The 27,091-nt window shown below is 39.3% G+C and overlaps 1 protein-coding gene across 1 annotated transcript in view; it reads right to left on the bottom strand.

The window, feature by feature from the left end:
* LOC144246307 (uncharacterized) overlaps positions 1 to 27,091 on the bottom strand; it is a 304,135-nt gene that overhangs the window by 233,308 nt on the left and 43,736 nt on the right. The window contains exons 1-2 of the mRNA XM_077783235.1: positions 9,744 to 9,758; positions 8,291 to 8,380 (exon numbers count right to left, since the gene is read on the bottom strand). The gene's annotated coding sequence lies outside the window, so the exon portion shown is untranslated. Of the gene's footprint in view, positions 1 to 8,290; positions 8,381 to 9,743 lie in introns of the transcript that reaches the window.

The following is a 27,091-nucleotide window of genomic DNA, read 5'->3' on the forward strand; positions in this document are numbered from 1 at the left end:
TATTTATAGGCTTTTGATCATGTCTGTAAAAAACTAAACAAACTCAAAAAAATTGCATCTGATTTACAGATAATCATGATCAAAGAGATTACATTTAAGTGAACAGCTATGATCACAGCAGGTCCCCATAATCACCTTGCAGTATAAAATACTGAAAAATAAACACTTTCCAGCTCACCAAAGGAAAGCATGGATATAATTTATTAAATCAACATACTACCTCTTAAAAATGTCTGCTCACACATAACTACAATATGCCGGTAACAACAAACAATCTATCTCTTCTCTATAGATGCACAGAGAAACTCACACTTTAATTTTTTTAATAAGTGCAACTATTTAAAGGGGAAAAAAACCCAAGAAGAATTAGGAAGTGAACCTATATGGAATCAATAGATTACTACTGGGCAGATAATTGTCAGTCCATTTGATTTTCCACATCAGGGTTGCTCGGGGCTCCATGCACCAGCATAAAGGCACACCAGCATAGAACAGAACAGCACTAGAGGCAAGACAGACATAGTATAAAAAAATTTAAAAAGTAAAATCCCATAGCTGCAATAGGAAAGATCCTGTTCCTCAGTGCCCTGCAAAGCTGCTGTGACTGTACCACCTCCCAGAAACAGACAATGGTGGGTAAACTAAACCACTACAGGGCGCAGATAGTTGGGGCTTTATTTCAGTCCATAGTCAAAGCATATAGGATCTAAAATACAGCTCTCAAAGAGGTTTCAGCCTTTCTTTATTGTCTTAGATATACAGAAGAACGGGCAGAAGGCACATGCTGTGAGCCCAGAAACTGTGGCACAAGATGAAGATGGAAGAGAAAATTCCTATGTCGATGAGAGAGCAAACACCTACACGAGTGACTTTCTGATACCCATAAAGACATGCAGCAGAACAGATGTTAAAAAATATAAGGAAGAGGACATAAAGCAATACAAGTGACCTGGTACAGCAAACTAGTACGTATTTGATTCCAGGGTTGAAAGTTAAATGAAAAGGCACATCTTGGCACAAGGCCAGCCCCTAACAAAACACAAACCTCCTAAGATTTGAGTTCTGGTTTTGATTTCAAACCCATGAACTTTAAGTGGATTTGAAATCACGCAAAACACGCTCACCCATTGCTATTCATAACAGGAAAGACAGACAAACAAGATCTTACTGGGGTACAGACCACCCTACAGCTTCCCAACCTGAAGCTGGCAGAGCCCACGCATCCCGCTTGGAGACAGCACAAAGGAGTGACCCGCAGCTGGCAGTGCCCCTCCTGGGACTGCTGAGCAACCCAAAAGTTCTCCTTTGTCTGGGCTTTGCTGCTGTTGTTATTGCTAAGTTTACAAGGAAAGGTTTCTAATTCAAGGAAGCAAAGAAGGGGGCACTGGGGAACCTCCTTCAGCATTTCAATGGCCTAGCTGGAGCTGTGCCCACACACAGCAGGGATGTTACAATGCCCATGGGCTGAAAAAAACAAGAGAAAGAAAACCCTCCAGAGATGAGTAGAATCTCTTGGAGACAACCACGTGTAACCACAGGAAAGGGGAACAGCATTCGAGGCACACTGGCACTTCTTTTTCACACCTGCAGAGAAGCTGCTGTGTCTGCAATCTCATTTGCTTTTTCCAGTCTCAGGCATACAGCATCATTTTTTTTTTTTTAATTCATTATATGTAAAATTTTATTTATATTTGCAAGTCTAGAACAGGCTTCAAAACTGAATAGTAAGCACCCCACTAGCCCTGACTCTGACACTTGTGCAACAACTGCACTATTTTTCCCAGAGATAACTCGTCCTTCACCTGAAAGGGCATATCCTAATTCTGTCCTAAGAGAACGTGTTACCACCATGCTTGACTTGGAATTAACCATGAAAAGGAGACAGGACAGAGATACTGCTGCAGTTGGAACATGCTACAGCCCGATATTGCGTGTCATCCATTCCTGATCTCTTGGTATTCTGGTCTCTTGATTTTGGCCTCTGGAATACCTGAGAGGTTTAGGTTGGATAGCAGGGAAAGCTTTTCCCTCAGAAAGTGCTCAGGCACTGAACAGGCTCCCCAAGGAAAGGCCTTGACCCCAAGGCTGCCACAGCTCCAGGAGCATTTGGACAATGCTCTCAGTCACAGGGTGGGATTGAGGGGTGTCTGTGCAGGGTCAGGAGTCAGACTGCATGATCCTGGCTGGTCCCTCAGGATGCTATGAACACTGCACCCCTCTCTGGAATAGCTGCTGTTCTGAAGGAGTAAAACAATGATTCAGACTGGTTACTGCCATCAGCAGAGAATACCAGAACTGTTAATGACAAAGAGGAGCAAGAAACCCATTCTTCAGCTTTTCTCCCTTCCAGCAAGTTCAGTCAGAGCAAATTCTTTGGCAAAAAAAGGTAACAAAAAGATCCAAGAAATCAAACATAAATCTGATAATCTGCCGAGAGGGGAAGAGCAGAGGGAAGAGAACTGGCAGGCTTTATGATTAAGCACACTTTGTGTTATCCAACAGATCCAAGAGTAACATACAGCAACTGGACTCCGTACAAGAAATCTATTATACTGCCTGCTCTCAAGTTAAGTATATTGCTGATTTCAGAAATATCAGAATGCCTAACTCTGGATGCCTCAGGAATAGACAAGAATAAATTTGTATTCTACTATGCTTGAGACAGACCTAGTCAAAACTTTTCCATGAAAGTTGTTCCTCAGCAATGAACCAGGTTTTCAATAAAGCCTTTTTTTTCTTTTTGTGAAAAGCATCCCCTTTTGGATGCTTTCCTGAGATGCAATCCAGCTAGGAAACTGGAACCCTGAAGCAAGTAAGCTTATTTTTATAATGAAAACCTGAAGTTTTCGGTTCTTCCTTTTAAAGATGTAATTCTCTTTGGTGGGAACCTTTTTCTGGTGAGACCTCTTTTTTTGGGCATTTCCATGCAGGGAATCCCTTTAGATTCCACCATAATGGTACATTTTGGATTTTAGAAGAGTGAACCATTCTTTTTTGCAGTTTTAGTTTTCCTTTACGTACAACTCCAAGAAAAATACTGATCACATCAGATCACAGACTATTCTGACCTTGATCAGAGCTAGGGATCCTTAGGACTTGTGGACCTGCAGCACTAGTCCCTGACCTTCCTGTTTGAATAGATTGCATTAAAAATGAAGAATAAATGTTAATACAGCTTAATTCCTCCACTTCTAAAGTCAAGAAAATCTTAAATTAAGCCCTTCTAGCCTGAAAGGCTTCTTTGTGTAATTTTAAAAAGCCTACTTTTCACTATTTCACCAGGGAAAAAGCACTCCCAGACAGAAACCACAGTACCAATGTATAATCAGGGCTATGTGTTTATGGAAAAAGTGATAAATCCCTGAAAAAAACTGTCTCATAACTAAAGCCCTCCACAAACACTTTTGTAGAGAAATTAGTAAAATAACTTGGAACCAAGTAAATTTCTTTAGACTTGATTAACAAAATCAGTGCCTCGGAGATCTGCATCAAAAAATTTGATTTTCTTTTAAACCTTTTACCTAAATACAGCAGGATTCAATGCTAAGTATGAAGCAGGCCATGTTAAATTCAACAACGAAGTTTTTAAAGCAATGGTTACCTATTTATCTACATTTTTAATGAAATAAGCTGTCCTTAAATGCAAGAGAGTCTGGGTAACTACAAATATTTAGATTCATAGTCTCCCTTGGAGAATACTTTTAAGGCACTGAGCAATAGACTCCTAAGATTAAGTTAAGAACTATATTAATAGTAAGTACTTTCTATCTGTTACACATAATTTGTCTTTACACAGAGAGAGTATACAGATTTTTCCATTTCTCTCTTCCTTCCCCAGACTTAAAAATCAGTTTGGTCATAGTAACAAGTGCAAAGCAGCAACTGAACCTGTGCAGTGTGCCTGATATATGGATTAGAGCATTAATTCTGCTAGTTAGCTGCAGCAGTGCACTCTTTTTAAGATATTTTTTATATTGAGTCAATAGTTCTGCGCTATTATAAATAGTCACAATGCCTTGATTGGATTTCTTTTAAGACTGCAATCTTATTCTGTAAGACAGCATAGATTAATTTCAAAAGAACTTGTACAATCTGCTTGGCTGTGCTACAGAAATCAGAACCTAGAGTGCCAGTGAGTACCACCTAGTCAGGGTAATATGCATTATGTATAATTAAAAATGGATAACTGCACTGGCTCCATAGTCAGGAAACTTTTTCAAATGCCTTTTCTGTCCTATAAAACCCATCTTTGGGTTTCCAAATTTGCAGTTCAATACTAATGGGGATGCATGAGCAACTCACTTCTAGTGGAGGAAAAGAATTAAGTGTCTTTTTGAGTCCATACCTACTAATGAAGGTGAATGCCATCCAGCACAGCAGAGGATTCCTTACGGCATCACTTCTGCATCATAAAACATGTATACAACTAAAACTGTGCAGAAACTGGAGAAGTAGAAGACGTAGCAACTACAGAGAAAATAGACAAAGTAGCAACTACATTTCATACCTCATAAAAGCATCAGATGTTCTAGCAAAATCTACAAAGACCTAATATCTTCCCTTAGGTAAAAACCCAACTTTTCCAGTCTTCTCAACCTCCAACATTTTATGTACAGAATTAATCTTAGGGGAACAACAAGAGGAATTTAAATTTTAACAATACAGAAGTCAAATGAGAAAGTGAAGCATTCAGTTTTATAACTGATGGCCATTCCAACTGGACAAAAAACCGTAACTTTTTCCTCTCATTTATTTTAGAAGTATAATACACTGCAAACATCACTCCTGGAGAAGCAAAAAATTAGGACTGATATTCAAATATTTCATAGGGCAAGAGTTGGATACAGGGGAATGATCAACACACAGCTCAGAAGGCAAAGCCATTAAATCCAGCTTACAAGAATCATGTGACTGGAATTAAAAGTATAGCATTTCAGCATGTTTTTTTACTAAAGAGAAAAAAAATACCTCAGCTCTCCCTCACTTTTCCAGATATTGAAAAAATATACCATAGAAGATGCTGAGAAACACTATAGTGCACTGTTGGAGTTGCAATGTGTGCAGTTTCTCATGAAAGCCTGTGCCATATTTATTAGAGGCCACTCAAAGTGTCTCGCATTTTCCTGCCTTTGTCCTTCACGCTTCACTATCACAGGGAAGTGGAAAAACAAGTTCACATGTAGACATTATCCCATACAACTATAGGGCATGTTTTGATGCAGCATTTGGTGCCCAGCACATGCTCCTGAAAGACATTTTTGCCACCTCCAGGAACTTTTGTGTATCTATTTCATTAATTATTCTACCAACTTGTGGGTAGAGACCAGTTAAAGAAAACACAGTTTTAACTTTCCTTAAATGCCAGCCAAATAAGTAAAAGTGCTGTCTGCTACTTCAGCATCTTAAAGTTGTTTTAACACTTCTGAAAGGTTACAGAATCAGAGCAAAACCAGAGAAGAGGTATTTCAGTATTTACAGTGTATTCCTAAGAAGCCAACACACCCTCAGCTTCCATATCTATTTCAACACTTCAACACTTCTGTGATTCCAAAGCAAAAAAGGTGCCTGGGAATGGAGTAGCTGTACCTATTTTATCTCTCTTCATGTGCTTCTCCCCAGTATCACTAGAAGGGTATAGATAACTCCATTTCTGTCCAAGCTATGCAAGCAGAGGGCAGCCTTCACTCTTGGCACAGCATTCAAATATCATGTTTTTACAATCTCCATGAGCTGTCTTGTTTCTCCAAAGTGAAACATGTTATATAAATAAGACAAATGAGAGCTGGATTACAGCAGAACTTTATCAGTATATATTGTATAAAAATCATTCATTGTCAGGTATGACAGTCCTACTGAAAGGATTTTTTTAATTTAAGGATACTCCAGCAAATGAGAAGAGCCAAAACACTGAAACTAGAGTTAACTTCCGCTAAGAAGGATGGGACAAAGACTGATGGAGCCATAAAATACAACAAAAACAACTACTTTAAACTCAGTGACAATTCAAAAAAATTTACAGGAATTTTTCATCTCTTAATCCTGAAATACAGGAACATCTTTTTCTAGTGTACTGTGTGGAAACCAAGCAGTATTTGTTGTTTGTATCTCCACATAGAGGGACTCAGTTAATAATGATGTGGCCACATACAGGCTCCAGATTGCCAACATGTGCAGCCAAGGCTTGCTTGCTGAACTAGCTCCTGAAAAGTGTCAATACATTCCTATCCATGTTTAAATTCCACTTTCAGGATCATTTTGTTGTTGCACAAGAAAACCAGTGATAAATTAACACATGACAGGATTCAGGCTTAAATGTACATTAAAATACCATTCACTATCAAAGTATTACAAAAGAAGGACACTGAGTCTTCATAATGGCAAGACTCAGCAAACTATGTCTGTCTTTTAATATGTCTTACTGAAAACATTTAAGCTCACCAAGACAATTTCGATTCAACCAGGCTGGGGTAGCCACACAGAAGTTGTGTTTGCAGAGTACAAGGGTAGGGGCCTCCAGCAAAGTTAAACCCAAACCAAACTAGAAGAAAACTGACAGTGAGGTCAGTCAGTAAGTATGGTACCCCAAAGAGCTGCGGCCAAGAACATGCATGACCATACCCTATGTCACAAAGGTAAGCTCCATTCCTTTTCTCCACTATAGACAATATTTAGTGGAAACTCCATAGATTTTAAAAGAAACCTTCTACATTTGTCCCAATACACAAACTGGCATCCAGCTACATTCTGAACAAAGGTACTGACAACTACTGCGCAGAAAAATCAACACTTGCCCGATTTTCCTCATTTATTAGAAGAAGCTCTCTTTCATTCTTAATGCAAAGACACTTTATTTAAAACTAAACAAAGAGAGGCATCTGACTAATAAACAGACCAGCTAATCAGCAGCTGGATCTTTATTGCACATTCAGTTTGTCTCAGCCTACCCCAAGCCTGTGTTCATGTCACAGGCTGCCAGCAGGTACAGGTGGCACCAACATGAAGCAGACTGCTGCTGTATTGGGCTCACAAACACTACACTAGGTAACTTCCTTTATTTACAAGCCAATATATTCAGTAGTGAAAGCTTTTCTCATAAATTTCTGTATATTATGTTAAAATACCAGGAAATTATATTAAGGGATAAAAGGAGGAACAACTATGTGAGCTGTTTGCATTTTGAAATTTAATTCATAAGTTAGAAGTTTCTTTCTTCCCTTGTCACTTTAAAGTACCTTGGGCAAAAATTTAAGGTTTATTTTACTAGAAGTATTAGCAGACTAGAATTAAGAATTGTTTACAAAAAGAATCCTCCAATCTTGCTCAACTGCACACATCTTCTCCCTACCCTAGCAGAAACAACTTATGCTAGTAGTAATACACTTCACCAAATTTGAGCCAAAGAAATGGACTTGTAAAGTTGTTGTTTTATGAAAGACAAACTATTATTTGGTAAAATTACAGTAACAAGCCACAGTGGAGGCCCTGGTAATGCTGCTATCTGACAACAATTGACTTTTTCTAAAAAAAACAAGGACACAAACCAATCAGTATTTCTCTTACCTGAGGTGCACCTCTCCATGAACCAACAGGAAGATTCAAAGGGTGGGAGTCATAAACAGGTAGGGGGAAACTTAATTTAAAAAATAAGCTATTAAAAAGTAACAAGAAAAACAATAAAACCAAACCACCCTGACTTACTGCTGGAAGCAGCTCATTTCCTCCAGGGGAGTCAGCAGCAGCTTTATTTAGCTGCGGCACGGATTGAGACCTGGTAGGGAGCTACCACACCCTTCAGCTGCTGGGAGCACTCTGCTGCTCCTGGCCAATGCACTGAGTGCTCACACCTGCAGCTGATTTCCTGCACTGTGCTCACACCTACAGCTGATCACTGCAGCTGATTTCTGTGCCCTTTTCCACCCAGCACCCCGAGGTACTTAGCTACTGCCAGCAATTAAAGCAGTACAGAAATAACTTTTTATTTAGGAAGTGCATAAAAAGAGAAGAAGTGCTCACATTTGCAAGAAGTCTGAGAAACACTCATCTGCCCTGTCCATTACTTCATCAGCAAAGATCTGTGTTAATTCAGACAATTCAATAGGCCTGACACCAGGGCCATGCTATATTTCAAAGTTTATAAAAAAGAAACTTTCCCACCTACACATAACAGAGACTTAAAGTAAGTCAGGGCCAGAAGTCACACAGATAGTCAAACACTAGTTACAGAAGACTTAGGTTTCCAACTGCTTTATTTTGTTCTACCCTGATCTAGTGAAAACATCGTGTCTCTTACCTCCAGCCATTGCTGTTTCCAAATATCCAAATCCCAAAGGTGGTATCATATAGCCACACAGTAGGCTCATGGGGCACTCCTGAGGATTTCCTAAGGCACACAGGTCACAGGATTAGAAAAATCATTAAGCATCTGAAAATGTGCACTCCATCCATACTAGAATCTGGCTTAGTTTATTGAAATGGAAAAAAGGTTCTGGCTGGCTGTGCCAAGTTTCCCATGCAGACTGGTACACTTTCAGATGTCTGGTTATGTAATGGGGAATCCTTCCCACTGGTAAATGACATTATCCCCACCTTAACAGAGTAAAAGTGTATGCAGCAATAAGCCCCTTCTGGAATTACACTGTAGGCCATTAAAGGCTTTATAGACTTTTTTTTCCAGCTAAATTATGTTATTTCCTACTTTATTATACACAGTATTACTTAATTTGTTATAGACAGTAACATGCTTAAAATGTGACCAAGTCAGAGACAGTGTACAAGGTGAAATTAACAGAGCTAGCAATGTTTGACTGTGAGATTCAGAAAACATGCAAAGCAGCCTCAGCTTACTTCTGAGTCACATTTAAGACCTTTAAATATTTAGCACTACAGCAAAACCATTTTAAAGCTGTATGAACACAGCATATACATCACTACTACTGTAAATAGAAACAGAGGTTCACCAGCACTCTACAAAGGAATCAAATATCCAGGAGTTTATGAAGTTTTACAAACTACTAAGTTGTCCTAATTTCACATCCATTTCTCCATTACACATGAGTAAATAAAGACTGGTCAAACAGAGAATGATAGAAACCATAAAGGCCAATTCAGCAACAGGTGTCAGCAGGGGCTAGGGAGAGCTATCACTACTGAGCCCCAGTGAGTATTTTTTAATGTTGAACCTCTTCTATGAGAAGGAGCAACAGATCAAAATCAGCCTTTAAAATGCAAGGTGAACCGCAGTAAAGAAATGGGTGGGGGGGGAAGGAAAAAAGAAGAATGAATGACTCAAATAGTAATCACTCCTACACTGCTGGCAGCTTCTTGAGAGTTACAAGCGTATTTAGATTTATTCATTCAAAGGGCTGCCTGAAGAGGGAGAGATTATGAAAAAAGTGAAGTTGACAATTAATTCATCTCCTTGTTCCCCCTCCTCCCCGCCCCTGGCCAGTTAAAGCTCAGACAGGAGGTCCTGCTTCTTATCAACTGAGACAGCAGGTGACCGGTACGTCCAGAAGACATCCAGAAGGAAAGGATGAATGGTGCCTATCAACCTTCTCAGCCGCCATTTTCACTCTAAAGGCTGATACACCTCTGTCCCATCACCCACGCAGCACCACGGCCAGCCAGCTCCTTCACACCTCTCGGCACCGCCGGTCAAGCCTTGCCCGGGCACCTGGTGGCCCTCCCGGGAGATCGGGCCCCTGCCCGGCCCTGGCACATCCCGCCCGCCGGGCAAAACCCACCTGCCGCTCGGCTTCTCCGGGCTCCTGCCCGAGGGGCCGTTTTTGTGTCTGGGCTTTGGAGAGGGCTCTCCGAGCTGCCCCCAGCTCTGCTCCGCCGACATCCCGCGCCTCGAGCGGCTCCAGCCGGACAGGGCGGCACATCCCTCTCGCGGGGACCCTGGGAGCACAGCGCTTCCCTCAGCCCGGCCCGACCCCCGGGACCCCCTCACCGGCCCCGCCGTGCCGCGCACCTGCCGAGGGCAGGGAGGCTTGTGCCCGGCAAGGGCTGAGCCCGGCGCCGGCAGGGCGGCGGCACCTGCGGCGGCCGGGTCCCGCCCGAGGGAGGGAAGCGGCGCGGGGCGCAGCCGGCCCGAGCGGCGCTCTGCGCCCGCCGAGCCCGCGGGCAGCGAGCGGGGACGGCACCGCACTCGCTCTTCAGGGTGGCTTCTCTTTCCTTTCCCCTTCCTTCTTAGAAGGATAGTTTGGGTATTTTGTTTTGTTTGGGTGTTTTGTTTGCGGTTTTTTGTTTTGCTTTGTATTTTGCGCGCTGAAGAGGCTGCGGAAGCCTCTTTAATGTATTTCCTGTTAAAGCAATGACGCTCATCTAAAAAGACAGTGTTTATGCAGCGCCTTTGTTCCTGACTTGGGGCAGTCAGGAACTCCAGGTACTGCCAGGATCCAGGTGTTCGTGCGCGGCTCAGCCGTCCCTCCCTGGGAGCAGCCCTTCGGGATAAGGGCTGGCATCCCGACAACAACACCCACTCCTTACCCGGGTGGAGTGGAGTGGTTTGGTCAGGCAACCCCGGTCCAGCTTGGAAAAAGAAAAATACAGCATTGAAGAGAAAAGACAAGAAGCTACTTGATACCTCAGTTCTAAGTGCATCGTATTAAAGGATTAATAGAATTACTCAAAGCTCTGTCAACATGTCGTGCAATAGTATTTTTTGCATTTCAGTCACCTTTTGCATCCAGTCCCAAGGAGGTGAAGTGATACACCTTGCATCTTCAACCTAACACGTCTATCAGTAGTTTCCCCTAAAACTGTAAAAACTTGAGTCAGGATCTTTGCATTTGGAATGAAACCACACAGCAATTCTTAAAAGTAATTTTTTAAAAAACTATTTTTCAAAATATCAATTTGGTAATCTAAGAGAAAAAAGTATTAAAACAGCAGATTGGGTTTTTTTTTTTAGTGATCTTTCACATACACTAAACTTCTAAAAGAATTTACCCGAAACCAGTTAGTTAAAATAAAGGAAAAACAAACTTTAAAAGACTGTGGAGGTTACAGTTCATAAATTGGAGCCCAGTTGCAGCTTGCTGATATGATATCCTTATAACTCCCTGCAGTATTCCAAACCATGATGGTCTGGGTGAAATGTAGTTTGTGTCTTCAGTAATCAAACTTCACTCTTTGTTTTCAATTAAATTATTTGCTACTTAATTTATTAAGTAATTAATTCAACTTATCAGTATCTATATTGGAGTGATCAAATGCTAGGAGTAGAACCCTTCATTGTAGAGGGGAAATTTCATTCCCAATTCACAAGGCAAAATTTAGGATTTAGGTTTCTGCATATGAGCAGAACTATATAAACAAAGCTTTCACTACTGACTGGGAAATACTGAAAAAGCAAAGATTTTTTAAAGCATAAATATAATAGAAATTTTATAGACATCATAAATGCATTGGAAATGCTTTATGTTAAAGATTCTAAAGATGTTTGCTTTCAGCTAATTAGATGCTTGTGCATATTAGGTGTATAAATAAAAAACATGAATTAGTCACCACTTGCACATCAATATGAAAACATAAGATACTCAGTTGTTATATTTTAGGACTTTCTTATCTTGTCAAATAAGTGTGATTTCCACACTGCCTCTTCTTAACATAGATACCAACCATGTTTGCTCTGCCATGTGTTGAGGAAAGGCCTGCTATTTTCAAGTCATGTTCATCATCACTCTTAGAAGTGTCTTCTTTCATATATTCAAAGTTTTTCTCCACCTCAGTTTGCCTGTTGAAAGTAGCATGTATATAAGCCTCTGGAAGGCTTTTTGTGACTGCAAAAATGAGTTAGTAGTCATTTGTTTGAAGAAATTAATATGGTAAGCAACAAAATTCTGCTAACACCCCTCCAATAGTGAGGTGCAATCTGTTTTAGCAGGAATTGGCTAGAGCATTCAAACTTGACTTAGCTGAGTAATTACTTACATATACACAAAGTGTGTAGATGGAATTTCATAGTAAAATATTAAGCTGTGGGCACACATTCTTGCTACTTTTTTTATACCAGTTCTAGATGTCTATCCATGCATTACAACAAAGAGAAAACTATATGATTAAAGTAAAATTTCAGTTCTATTTCTCATTTCATCACTACTTTTTAAGGTTTCTTTAGGCTTGACCTTTTCTATGTTAATGTCCCACATAAAGGATTTCAAATGTAATAATAAGTTCAGTGTATCTTTAGTTGAATCATGCATATTAGCGGTTTGCATTTTTATATCTCAAAGTTAGATCAATGAACAGGACACGTTTTCAACCTGTAGTAAGAAAGAAAATACCAATTCAAGTTAGCAAAGAATTTTTTGAGTAAAGTGTAGCTTCCTAACCAATGCTAGAGTGTTAGGTTCCCACCAAAAACTTGTGACAGCATTGTTAAAAAAATAATTGAAAAAGTTCACGACACTGACAGAAGCAAATCTTCCAATCTAAAATAATGTTAAAAAAAAAAAAAAATTAAACCAGCATAGTTTTTCCTTATTTTTAATGAAGTTGCATACGTGTCAAATATACTGAAAAAAAAGCCCCAAACTTAGAAAGCTACTGGAATCTTGATTATCATGCCAGTTAAACTGGCAGGCTTGAAGCAAATCAATATTGTTTCAGTTGTTTCCTAAAGCTGGAAAACCAGACTGTAACTGTTGTAACCAAGCTAGATAAGCACAAGCTATTGGCACAGCCTTCATTGTACTTATAAAATAGGAGCCAAGAGCAAAATGTTTGGAGGATCAGCTGGAAATTATGACCGTAGTGGAATTTTACAAGGAGAAAAAATAAGAATTATGCATTGTGTCATGCCAAAACTGCATTGCCATACTTAAAAAAAGCTTGCTATTGAAAAGCAGTAATTTAGGCAAGGAGAATTACACAGGTGAATATAGCTTATAATATTTTTCCAATTTTTTTTCTTCAAATTAAAACAAAAAAATCATACCCAAACAACAGATAGAAAGCTAAAATAGATAATAGCAATAAGATGTGATGCTCCACATCATACAGGATTAGCTTCTCATCACAGACACATAGTTTCTGTTTATTAAAAGCAAACATCAGCACCTCCTGTTGCAATTAGGAGCTGGCAACCAGGGAATCATGTATTGCAGTTCTGGTCTATTTGCCACACATTTGGACTTTTTCTGACACCTTGCTACACAGAGTCTCTGTAGGTGAGCAGCTAAGTTTATACACAAGTCAGGACTACTTGGAATGGGACAAGAGAAGAGGAACTTGTTTACCTGGCTGCTATGAGAAACTGACTGGAGGGGTGCATGTACCCAGGATTTAGACACCTGATACTTGGCAGCAGGAAAGTCACAAACTGGTTTTGAGTCTGGGCAGCAATGTTCTCTTTCAAAGAAAAAAGAAAATGCTGTGGACTAAGGTAAGAGAGAAACAGGTTTTACCTTTTTTAACTCCATCCTGAAGAGAAATTATTTGATTATATATTCATTTAAAATAAAAGCAGCTGCTCTCTGACCACCAACTAGAATACAGAGCTCCCTCTCTGTCCTTAAACACACCATGTTAAGAAGTCATTCTCAGTCTTGGGTTTTCTATCTCTACCCCAGAGAGGCCCTGATTCCCTACATATCTGCCAGAATTTGCAAGGAAACTAAGTAAGCAGAATGCTGCAAATTTCTGAAGCAGCAATCAGGGCAAATTCTGTATTTATACTGAACTTGACATGATGCCACCCAAAACTGCAAAATGGCTCAATTGAAATGATCAATTCCTAATCCTCCAAACGATGAAGCAGAACAGAATGCAGCCTGTTTATACAATTTCTTAATTTCCCTCAGAGTTCCTCCAGCTATGTGTATGCTTTGCTGTTCTCTTAGGGCCACTGGCAAGCTGAGCTAAGCAGGTGGATTTCTGTCCCTCTGAAGAAAACCCATGGAATACCAAGGGACTGCAGCAGGCTGTGAAGGTCTACCTGGCCAGGAGTCACAGCTTCAGCCTGACTACCTAGACTGCTTCAGCACTGCTTTCATTCGTCCTCACAGGCTTGCATCACTTTGAAATCTAGTAATGCAAATAACAGCAAATCTCCATCTGAAATCTTGAGAGGTTTATAATGAATCCCATTTTTTAATCCTCGATCCAAGTTGGTGGTGTGGGTGAACCACACAGTAAAATATCCCAATAGAGCCCACAATATATCAAGATTCTTGGAGACAACATCAGAACTGAATTTTTTTTTTAAACCACCTACCATTGCAAACATGTAAATAGTAACATTAAAAAGAACTTACCATAAACTAGACTTCCACAAAATGAGAGGCATCAATGTTCTGGGGGTGTTGCAGTCATCAACTTTTACATATCTGGCTTGACTCACAACAGTTAGCACTAAAGCAAGGATAATGGGATACACTACAACGTTCCAAATGTTATGGGAGGGACCAGAATATTGTGACCCACTATTTGGGAGTGCTGAGATTAAAAATATGCCGAAACCATCAGATTTTCTAACAGCTGCATCAGTTAGAAAGATCTGCGTGATTTTCATCAGTGCTGCTATGGAATCAAAGGGGACCCAGATTAAAACCAAGCATGAGTATGACTAAAATCATACATACAGTCTGCAGGTTGATTTTTAATGCAAGAGGACAGTAATATAGTGACCACTGACCAGTAGTTGTTCATCACACACATGTATTGAAGTGTCTCAGTTATTAATATTATATCTCACAGGTTCAACTCAAGTACAAGTTTCAGTTCTTGATTAAATCACCAATGAACAGGAAAATTATGAAATCACTACTTGGAGAATTAAACATCAAAAATTTCAGCTAGATTCAAAAAGTTGAACATTGCTTAAATTTTACACAAAACCCATACACAGATAGGTATTAAAATGGCAGTTTTGCTTCTACACCATGGCTTAAACCAGTTATCACAGGAGTTGTCAGCTGTGTTTTATATTTGCTAGATCACATTTTGTATCATGTTATGGCAAGTAATGTACTTTCAGGTTTTGAGTTCTCTCCACAAACGGGAACAGTCTAAACACAGCAATATTTATTCAATTTTTTATCACTCTTCTTAGCATAGTGACATTTTAATGTGCCACAACAGTGTTATTCACATGCAATAAGCTTTAAAAACATAGCATTTTTAACCTGAAAGTATTATTTTAATGGCTGAACAAGGACGGGGGCATGGAAAGAAAGGGTTGACTGTACTATAATGATACAATATCAATTAACAATAGTCACCAAACCGTACCATCCTGGGCCTGCTGCACAAGGCTGAATCTGCTGCAAACATAATCCAGACACCTGTGGGAGAGATCTATAATGAGAATGATGGAAACCACCAGTTTAATAGGTGTTATTTAGTGCTATCATATTTCACTACATTAGAAAACATGAGTGCTTTAAACAGGTGACTTTACCAGGTAAGCACATTGTCAAAATTTGTTTCAAGAATATGTATTTTTTAATAATACACTAGTCTATAATAACCTACAATAGTAACTCAAACTGATGTTATCTAAGAAAGATAAGATCCTATATAATTCAATTGAATACCAATCTAACAATTTTTATGCAAATTACTTTACTCCATCCTGCACATTCCTTTATCTCTGGAGATAATTCTCAATTTCCTTTTCTGTAGCTTTTCTAGCCCTACACTGCATTTTGTTAATATCACCACTGAAGCTAAAGACAGTATTTCAACTCTTAAGGCTACCAGAATATTATAGTTAGACTTATACTGGCCTTAGTCACACAACTTCTCTTTCCAATGATTTTTCAAAGGACTTTACCATAAAGACTAGAAAGTTCAGACAAGACACCAGCATTATTTTTAGTCTATTCTAAATTTTAAACTTGTTCTTGAGTCTATTAATAACCTTTGAACAAGAATGTTCATTAGAATGAAGGCTGTTAGTGCATCCTAAATTGCCAAACTCTTCCTATTTTAAGTCCCAGTTGCTTATAACTTTGCCAAACACTAAGTGCTTGGGCTGAAATTTTCCATGCCATGTCTGTGTCTCAATCTGAGATGTGTTGGAAAATTTAATCTAAAATAAATAGAATTATTTCCAAGAATGAATGTTGGGGAAAAACATTCTGTATTACTGGGCGAGGGAGGGGAGGGAGAGAAGGGAAAAACAATCAAGAGCTCTTTTCACTGCAGAGCCCTGAAAGTGGCAGGAAGGTATAATTTTGTTTAGAATTACACTTTTTTTTTACTTTCCCTGTGAAAATCAACTGAGTATGGACTACTTAAAAGCCTTTGAAAAGCTGCTGCCTATGTGAATTTACTGCAACATGGGATGGGAAAGAACTGCCTGATGGGCTGAGATCAGTCCCATGCAATTCTGGTGTGTACAGTAGGTGCCCCAGCCCAAAAGCTCCAGAAACAATCCTGGAATGTGCTCCTGCAAGCCCTTGTCCCCAGACACTCTCCTGTCTCTGTTACACCGAAAACACAAAGCATGAGGTGAAACCCATTACACCAGTTCTGCGCAAGAAGGATGTAGAAGCTGGAAAAAGAGGTGGGATGGAATTGCTAACAGTCATTAAATAGCATTTCAAGGTGACCTAAGGACCAGACAAACTGCAGGAGAAGGTAATGGCCCTTTGCAATTTCATGTGGGGTTAGATTCTTCTTGCCCCAAATCTGGAGTGCAGCTCCATCAGCCAATAATCATTGGCAATTACATCCACACTAGATTTCCATTTCTGGTTTGAGCGTTCCTAGGGTGAGTTTGTCAACAGAAGATATGGTATCTGTCTCTCCAGTACTTTAGTGACTTGCTCCCACCAACACATTGGAGGAAGTTGCTTAATTCAGGAGTCAGAAGAGCAAGACCTAACCCTGCAGCAGCAGCTTCAATGCCTACAGAGAAAGGGAGTCAATGGGAAGAGAAACCTGGCTTAGACCGGTAGTGTTTGAGTCTGTAGGGACAAGGGAAGACTGCAATGCTCAAAAAACCCCATATAGCACAGATGTGGCATCTCCAGCTTAGATACCCAAATGACTCCAAGAGGCAAGGCTGTCCTGCCATCAGCCTTTCACATGTACAGGGATATTCATCTTCATAAGCCAAGAGAGAAAAAATGGGCAGGATTTCCAGATTCATGATGGGCAACAAACTTTGGGTCAGGGTCAGCCATGAAGAATGGACAAAATTCCAGCTTACCTGAACTTGGCTTTTTAATTGTATAAGTTGCTGTTGCTTCCTGTTTTGGTGTTTTAGCTGGCTTTGCTCAAATATTTCACAAAGTCCTGGCACAGCCATTATGGCTTTGTCCTGGGGTGACTTTATGATGCTGAATTGTATCCCCATTTGTATGTTTAGCCCAGAAATAAGTTTCACACCTTTAAGACTGGTTCTTAGAGCAAAAGGGAAGAGAAGAAGTGCACAGTTCGTTTTCAGGAACTGCACTTACTCCTGCACATTCTGCTCCTGGACTGTGTTGTCTGCAGGACGGACAGACAGAAGGACAGGGCTCTATGTGGCAAGTACATTTCTCTCCCTCTCAGGATTTTTCACAGAGGTGCACACAGAGAAATGAAAGAGAAAAAAATTTCTATTTCTGCTCCTTGTTTTTCCTATGTAAAATGTGTCTAGAGAATTGTTTACCTAAAGTGAGTGCTTGATTAGATTCAGGTGAGGATTGTTTGAGCCTGATGACCAATCCAATCCACCTGTGTGTAGACTCTCAAGAGAGATCATGAGTTGTATTAGAGAAAATAATATGCAGTTTTAGTATCTTCCTTTTTATATAGTATATTAATGTATTTTAGCATAGTTATAATAAAGAAATAATTCAGCCTTCTGAATTGAGTCAGACATCGTCATTTCTTCCCATTGGGTTCTCCTGCATTTACAATAGCTCTCCTTTGCTTTTAGTCAGTTTTTAGGTGGCTGAGGCAGAGAAGCTCCCTGGGCTGTGGATTTTCTTTTTCTTGGGCCTGTTCAAACCTGCTCTGGACTGAACACCAGCAGAGCAGCAGCAGCTCGCACCTGTGGCCCATGGGGCCGGGCCTGGGCCGTGGCATTTCCAGCCCTGCAGGGACTGATCAGAGACTGGGTGAGCTGAGCTACAGCCACCAAGGGGACTGTCTGACTTTGTCATCTCTTCTGGTTGGCAAGAGTTTATTGTTTAATATTGTTTTGGTGGGGTTTTTTTGTTTGGTTGGTTTTTTTTGGTTTTTTGGGGTTTTTTTTTGTTATGGTGAATGCTTTGCCTGCTAAATAAAAAGCTTTTCCCCCACTTTTCTCCAAGGAAATATTTTCCCAAACCATTTGCGGGAGGGGCTGCTTGAATCTGCTTTCTAGAGGAGCCTCTTTGGAGGTTTTCTCCCACCCACATTTGCCCTAAACCAGGACAGGCTTTTTAATCCCCTTTGTGCTTAGCAGCCTCTGATGTCTTCACAGGGGCAATGTACAGTCAGAATCAGTCCAACAGAGTCCACAGCATTACTTTCTCCTTCAAAGGCCTCTGATGCAAATGGAAAGCTTTTGTTGTCTGTGTCATAGATATCTGGCTGCCATCACTGACAATATTCAGAAACTGAAGATGTCTGGGGTGTTGTGGTAAAAGAAAACTGTGAATGGAGAGGGGTATTTTTTAGGCATTAAGTTCAAGGCAAAGTCACCGAGTTTACTTACTGTGGAGAAGTGATGTTAATTAGAGAATAAAGGACTATCTGCTCCTGTTGTAGAGGTTCTGTATGGTGGGAGGAAAAAAATAATCATCCTTTCCATAACTGGACATGTAAGCATGCGTGCTTGTTTTCTAACTGGACATTCAAGATCATCATCTGAGGGACTGCCAAGCTGTCACAGCTGGCTCTGCAGTAACTGGGAATTGTAGCTTAGGCATATAAAGTGCTGTAACAAAGCAATGAGCTCTTGAAGCTCAGGAACCTTAAATTCAGCCTCTGATATTTGTCACTGTTTTTCGCCTCAGGTAATTCCTATGAAAGACAAGCAAGTTGTTTGGCAGACTCACCAATTTAAGGAGGACCATGGAAGGGTGTTGTTGTAAAGCAGGGATGCCTGTTGTTACCTATGACTGTCATCCACTCTCTTAGTTGGGTACAAGAACGGGCATTTGTGTTTATATGAAACTGTTAGACTGTGTGAGTGAATAAAAGCACCTTCAAAAAACTATATTCTCGAAGTAACAGTATATATCACAAAAAAAACCAAAAAAACCAAAAAAAAACCAACCACAAAACTCACACCAGAATAATAAACTGAAGAAAGGAGAAAAACCATTTTACTACATGTTCTATTAAATGCTGCCTCAAAAATAACTTGTCCTCATTTCCTTCAAAAGCTACCCTGCATACAAAGGAAAGAGTGGAGTTTTTATAGTTTGCGGCAGCAATAATATCATTTCAATAGAGCATCTTTGAAAGTCATCCCAATCTTGCTTTGAATTGTGGACAGATACACCTATCTTTTCATCTGGAAGAATTGTCAGTGAATCATACAATGCACTTCTGTTATAATCATTAGGAGTACAACTAGAATTTTTCATCTGAACAAACACAATTCTCAGTCATGTCAATCTTGATGCTTAAAAGAAGAGTTAAGCATAAACTAGGTAACAATATGTTTAAGTGGTTTTCTTTCCTGTTCAACTAGCTAAAAATGAACCATCTAATTTTATTCTTTTTTCTCCTCACATAAGTGCATGAAAGATCTACACAATTTAAGCATTGCATAGTCCTTTTTTTGGTTGCTCAATTTGAAATAAACATTTTTATTGACTTAAAAAATATGCTGAAGTAGAAGAGAAAGGACTCAGTGCCATTGAGCATTGTCCTGTCTCTTTGATACAAGGACTTTACTGACCTGTGTAAAAGTTAGTTTTTGCTTAACTCTATAGGATTAATATGTTCATAAGCTAATGAATACTTTAGTAATTTAGGATACATATATGAACACAATAAGAACAAATCTTAAGTTTAAAAATTAGGGGCTCTATGGTCATGCACATCAGTAATTCAATGCACTAGTGATTTATCAATGCAGAAGAATTCTCTCTGGTGGCATAGCCAGAACCACTTGATGAAGGTTTCTGTTTCACAAAGGAAATGCTCAATCAGTCATCGTGCCTGAGCTAACTTGGAGGCTAACTTCATTTCTTGAATGTCTCGGGTAGGAGCTTCATCTTTCAAATTTATATTGCACAATTCTTTACACTGATATTGCTTATTTAGAAATTAAGAAGGAAATTGGCAATGGCTACCATGCATATAAACTTTGTTAACTGCTTAAGGAACCTTAACATGGTTAAGTCTTTTTAGTGAGGGAAGAAATCTTAACCATGCTAAGACACTGTAGATGCTTAAGTCTCCTTAGGAATTTAGAGTAGCCCAGCCATGCTAAGGCACTAAGAGCTTAAAGAAACATTAATTGGTTAATAAGCCATAAATCCTTAACCAATCTTAAAAGAGTTAAGTGCTCTAATCCTAAATGCTTGATTCTTTTATCCAGTCAAAACAATCAATGAGATCAAAACTGTGAGCTTCTGAAGTTCAGTATAACTTTTCTTTGTATAGATGGGCTGAAATCTGCAACCAGAGTCTGAATCCATGCTGAACCAAACCTTCATGGCTAGGGACTTATTAATATCTCTCTGCCCTGTGGATGATTTGTACTAAGAGTTCAGTTCTAAACACTGGTTACCTGAGATGTTATCCAAAGCTTTTTTCTCTTTTTTTTTTTTCTTATATTTTATACTAGTGAAAGTGATTTACTGACCCTTCCTGGTTAAATACCATTCGGCCAAAAACTCAGTAGAATATTGTTTTAAGAGGGCAGTCACTATGAACAGAAATCTCTGACTGTGGGGTCAGTAAGCCAGAGGGAATGTGAAGATTAGGGCAATGTTCCAAAAATATTTATAGAATTAAGTTAGCCAGACTAATTTAAAAAATTATGTCTCAATTATATATATATATATATATATATATATGAGAAAATAAACATATTTATTAGAAAGCAGAGACTTCCTCACAATTTTAGTAATTATTTCAGGGTGAAGGGAGCTTTTAAAACCACCTAATACATTTGGGTAGACTGATCCTATACACTGCTGCTTTACTGGTAGCAACAGATTCCCCTCATACACATCAGCATCTCATTAAAGCAATGCCGTTTGTATGTTTTCTGACTTCTTGTAGAAAACTAGTTTATGACCAGTAAGAGATGGTCATTAATAAATAGGAAATTGTGGATGCTACTCAGGGCTCCTTGGTATAGAAGGGTTCTACACACAGTGCCCTACATTTGTCAGACAATCTCTTTAACTGTGGCTCTATTGCCAGTATAAGGTTAAACTGCATTTTTGCAGTTTTGAAGTGAATCAAAGGGCATGACCAAAGAGCAGTTATGCTTCTTATGAACCTCTAAACTAGGTTTGAGGGATTTTCTCTTTTTGTGTGCTATGGAAGCCCCTTAAGCAACAGCAGTTCATAGCCAGGTATGGTGTGACATAATGCAGGGGAGAAAACAGACAATGAATGAAAACATCCATCAGGTTTGGTGCCACTGAAAGAAGATGCAGTAGACAGTTTTAAGGCCTTAAAGAAAAAAATATGAAGAAAATTATGTAACATTAACCCTATTTAATGCAATTCTCAGCTAGGGAGTTGTGAGTACATGGACAAGGGAACAAAAGTGTGTCCAGAGAAAGCAATCTGCTTCCGGGGCTACATCGAGGGTTCACAATGAGGGAGAAAGCCAAGGAAGCCAGTTACCAAACACTGAACTTCCTGGATGACACATTATCATAGCATGCCTGTTTTTGACCTGCTGAAGTGGCTCCACATGGCCTCAGAGCTTTCTGGCATTACCAACTGTTAGTTCTCCAAAGTGCCAGTCAGTCTTCAAAATAGGATGACTTTAAAATAGTTGTGCTTGCAAAAATAAACACCTTACATGCTTTTTTGATTACGAGCTCTATGTTCAGAAAAAAGTCAAAGTTTGTTTCAACCTTCTTCTCTACAACCATCCAAACTAGAAATCACAACTAAAAATACATTGTTTAAAGAGGCAGCATTCCCCTCTTCTATCACTTCTCTGGAAGGGCTGGGACAAACGTGCAGTTAACACGAGCTAATCTGTCTAGCTCTGCCCTGTTACAGTCAGTTTTACTGGAACAAACTGTAATTATGCCCTTCATTTAATGTTTGCTCTTACCTGGGTGTATCTCAGCTTGTTAGTGCAATTGCCATGGATTTAACAAATTGCTCCAACCAGATGGGTCTGAGGCCTGCTGGAGGCAAGGCAAGAACATTACTACTCTTTATTATACTTAAAATTCATAACTGAAACATTCTTTTCATCCAGCAACTTATAATTCTTAAAACTTTGAAGTATAAGAAGGCATTGCAAGTTATACAATACCTGCCCATTACAAGTTTCCTGGATTTTGAACAAAAACATTTAGGCATTTAAAAATTGCAAAGCAAATCTCTGTTAAAAAGGATAAATACCTTTGTTACCCCAAAGGCTTACACTCTCTAAATAGCTTGTAAAAGTACTTATTTTATCTATTTGTAGATACTTTTGAGGGACCATTTATGCTTTTTAGGTATGAGAACAGAGTAATTTTTCCAGCTTTTATTATCATTGCAATTAGATTAAACTGTTTCTAAATCTCCAGCTACTGAAGTTATGTATTATAAACATAAATATCACATACACTCAGAGACATATGTATATACACTTGGAGATTCTCTTGGCAGGTGTGAGGAAAAAGGTAAAAAGATGGAGGATAAACTGTCAAGATTGTCTCTGGCGAGAGACTGTCTGAGCCATCAGCTGCCCAGCACAGCCAGGTAGGTTCCTGCTCAGCCTCACTCCAGCCTATTTTGAGCAGAGCCCAGATTCCTTTTTGCTAATTCTTTCTAGCCAGTTTTGCCATGTTATAGTTTATCTGTCTACTCACTTTTCCCAGGCTAAACTGATTCAGGTTGCTCAGGAAATTTTTCTGGTTTGGTTTGGCTTGGGTTTTTTTTGGCTCCTTGTGGCATCAATTTGAAGTCACATTTCCTCCACCCTTTACATGATTATTGCCACTACAGAGACTTCTGGACGGTGAACAACTGCAGCTACAGTTACAGTGTTTTTCCTGGAGCTTTGGGGAAAAGATTGAAGAGAAACAGATCATAGTGTACTGGAATCTTTTCCTTTCCTTCTACCTTACTCTGCTAAAGGAATAGCATCTCCCAGATATATCCAATACCACACTTGTGTACCAAATACTGATGGGTTTGGATATTTGTAGTTAACGAAAAACGGTTGAGCCCAGATATTTACTCAGTGTCAGAGCCAAATTAGTTGTTTGATGGTAGGAGCTACTCAACAGGTGCCAAGGCTGAAACTGTTAAGAGTCTGTGAATGCTATTTTGTTAAAATAAATTGGTAACTCTGTATATTTAACAATTGCAATTAAGCATCTGAAAGTGGCTGAGGCTAGAAACCCACTAAGCATTTGTTTTCTGTTTGCACTCAGCAGGTCTCATTTAGGTCATTATCGTTGCCCGTATTCAGCAACAAGAGACAAATAGTTTCTTTCTTTTCAGAAAGGTCATTGTTTGTGTTTCTGCTTCTGATACGAAAAATTGTACTTTGAATTCTTGATCCATTTCCCTATTGTGACAGTTTTTATACCTCCCTATGGCTATTTATAAAATAAATGTAGGGATTTTTTTTTTATGGCATGGTGACTTTTCCCAGCTATTTGTTAGTTACAAGATGCCACGAGGAAAATAATGGATAGTGTAGAGATCTAATGAATTCCAATGCATACTTACATTCTAATGAAGTCCAGGACTTAGTGCACAGTTGAGTACTTGGCTATGTGTAAAAGAAAAAATACAATTATAAAAAGCATGCAAGCTTAAAACTTAAACAGATTCAAATACATAGTGTCAGATGTAATCTTAGGAAAGATGTACATATTTTACCAGGGATATTACTTTTACTTAATAATTGCATTTCATTCCTAATTTACTCTCTTGTGACATACCTCCTTCTTACATTATACATATATGCAGAGAGGGGACAGACAAGCATATAAAATGAGGTTTGCAAGACTTTTCTAGCAGCAGGCATGCTTTTTGTCTTCTGTAACATCAAACAATAGATAGCCTGTTGTATTTTTTCCTAGAAGACTTAGGTGAAAGAAACAAAATTCCACTTGTGCAATTTTCACACTCAAAGGGAAAATAGAGTTAACATTCAAATCCCATGCTGGGGCTGAAATGAGTGAGCAGCGTTGCCCTGTTCCAAGGATGCCATAATAAATAAATGATAGCACAGAGCAGTACACTGCAGTGTCCAGGGGATGGGCCCCTTTGCTTTCTGCCCCAGACTTTTCTCTGGTGGGGATTTACATTTCTGGGCCATGATGGTGTTGAGGCTGTCCTCCATGTCTGAGCCAGTGTAGGCTCTTCACGGCATCTGGAAGACTGGCATCACCACACACAAGCCTGTGAGCTGCCCATGAGGCCCCCAACCTTTAAACTGAGGAAATAGGTTTAGATTACCTTGCTTAAATTGCATCCTTATTTTTCAATACCATTAACATTTAGAAACTCTTACACAAACCATAATGCAGATGATTATGGACCAGAGTGGCTCATCTTAGGTTCCCAGTAAGACTCACCTATTTAACACCAATACAGAATGAATTGGAGTAAGAGAAAACCGTGCCTGGAAAGGAAGAAATTGCACATATATGAAGACTCCAAGTCTATCATATTACATCAGTTTTAACCTAAGATAGAATTTTATATAATGAAAATCCAAACCCCAAAAATAAAACCCTGGCAGCATGTCTTTTTAGCTAGATCAACATTTTCACTTCTAGAAGTTCAGAATCATTCAACAGCCTTTTCAAAGCTGTATATGTGTATGGTCATATGTTCTTCTTTATCACCTTCCAGTACGAATATGGAGCCAGAGACAAAGGGGAGTGTCACCTACAGTCAGGTCTGCAATAAACTATACATAAATAAATAAATAAGACCCACCAAACCAAATCCACCCCAGGAAAACACCTTTTCAAAAGTGAGGTTGTCATGAATGTGGCAAGTCAGACCTTTAAAGTCTTTTCAGCTGTGCCAGAGGTGTGGAAAACAATCCGTTTAAGACAATATTCCAGACAAAGACTTTGTGGTGATGCGGGGGTTAATTACAAACAACAGAGGTTCATTATCCATGCCAGAATGTTGTGTTCTCACACAAAAGGCGCTCTCACTTGTTAAATGTCTAGCCTAGACTATCAGAAATTGCATTACACTCGCTGCCCCTCCCCTTATTCCCGGACTTTCTTACTCAGGCCTTTTTTTTCCCTTCCTCCCATCTCTATTGAAAGACAGTAATTAAACACTAAAGCCTCTCAGTTTCTGCAGCACTGCGGGGGAACTCCTCCCTGTAATAAGCACCAATTACTGGCTGCGACTGCAGCTGATGAAGGATTATCCTCTCACTGAGCTACGGCAAGCTCTAGAGCATAATCTTCAATTAGTTCAATTCATAGAGCACACTGGCAGGCAGGCCACTATGTTTCCCACGACTTACACAAACAGCCTTTCTTTGACACCCCCCAACTCTGCACAGATGGTCCCAGCACTGTCTGTTGCAAAGTTCAGTGCATCTGGCCCCTAAACCCACCTAATGCAGGCAGCAAAACAAAGCCTGGGACTCAAGTGCCCTACAGTACCTATTTGTTTCAGTAGCAGCAGGCTGGCCTTTTTTTTTTTTTAATTAAAGAAAGAGAAATTATTCAAGGAGTCAGAAAACAGGTGGATAAACAAAAAACAACCAACAAGCTTCTGGACTGACACTATAAATCACTTCTAGTCATTTTAACTCTGCTTGAATTTTTAATAACCCAATTTTACAATAATGTAAGTAATAGGGCTGCAGCAGCTAAGAGATAGGGAGAGCAAAATTAAAAGTCTATGTTTAGCTCTTTTTCTCTGGGATTAGGTACTGCAGTGATTCTCAAGAAATTGTTGATTTGGGGTTTTTTTACGGTGTGTCTTTTCACTACTTGGAACAAAGGTTTTTGTGATCCCAAATTTACACTGGGCTTTGACTTCTTGCTTCTGCTTATGGATATTTTATATGGTCAATGTATCAAATGTCTTTAATTGCTGAAGCTAAAAATAAATACTCCAGTTGATAAAAAGTGATACTCCAAAGCAGGTAGACTTTGATTAATTGTCAGTCTGCCTTTATCTGTTTTTGATACTGGGAGACTTTGCCATATGATTGCTAAACACAATAATTAAATAGACTAAAATAGATTAGTTCCACTGACATCATCATCATCATCTTGCACACTGACTAATTCTGTTGCCACTGCCTTTGCTTCAGAGGAGCTGCCAGGACCAGAAGGCACAATGTAGCTAAAGGCATAATGCCCAGAGCACCTGCTTTTATGGCCTGGTGCATTCATCCAACGGATGCAATTTCCACTGCTGCCTCCACGTGGCTGCCTCAGTAGAAGAGAACAGAATTTTTTCCAAATTCAGGGTATGTCCTTACCTGTAGAGAGGTTATACAACCTTGCAGGATAACTTACAGCAGATAATTACCTGTCTTCTTCTGCTTAGGGTGCATGGGCTCTTAGAGGTCCTCAGATCTGGAAAAGCACTTGTATGTCTGAAAATGTTTTTGGTTGGGTTTTTTTTCAACTACACTGATTGGGATTTAATAAAAAATATTGTTTTAATGCATAAAGTTTGCCTCAGTAACATGCTTATACCGTCATTTCTATAATCTGCTGAAATACCACTATATACACTTCAATCATGAAAAACCCACCAGACAAAACCATCACATTTGTTTTAGCCAAGCTGTTTATTTCAGTCTGGCAAAAAAAGGCCAAAAGTAAAGTATAGATCCAGTTTGTGAAATGCCAACTTTCAAATAAGTACTCTCTAGCTGTTCTTCCCTATTCCACTGCTCAAACTACAGTGCTGTAGGTATTTTCAGAGAGAAATTTAAAAAAAATAAATAAAATCAGCTTTTATCCTAAAGAACATAGAATCTGTATTTGTAGCAATTCAGACTTTTAGACCTCAAATG

The sequence above is a fragment of the Lonchura striata genome, chromosome 5, assembly GCF_046129695.1.
Source record: "Lonchura striata isolate bLonStr1 chromosome 5, bLonStr1.mat, whole genome shotgun sequence".
NCBI classification, from domain to species: Eukaryota; Metazoa; Chordata; class Aves; order Passeriformes; family Estrildidae; genus Lonchura; species Lonchura striata.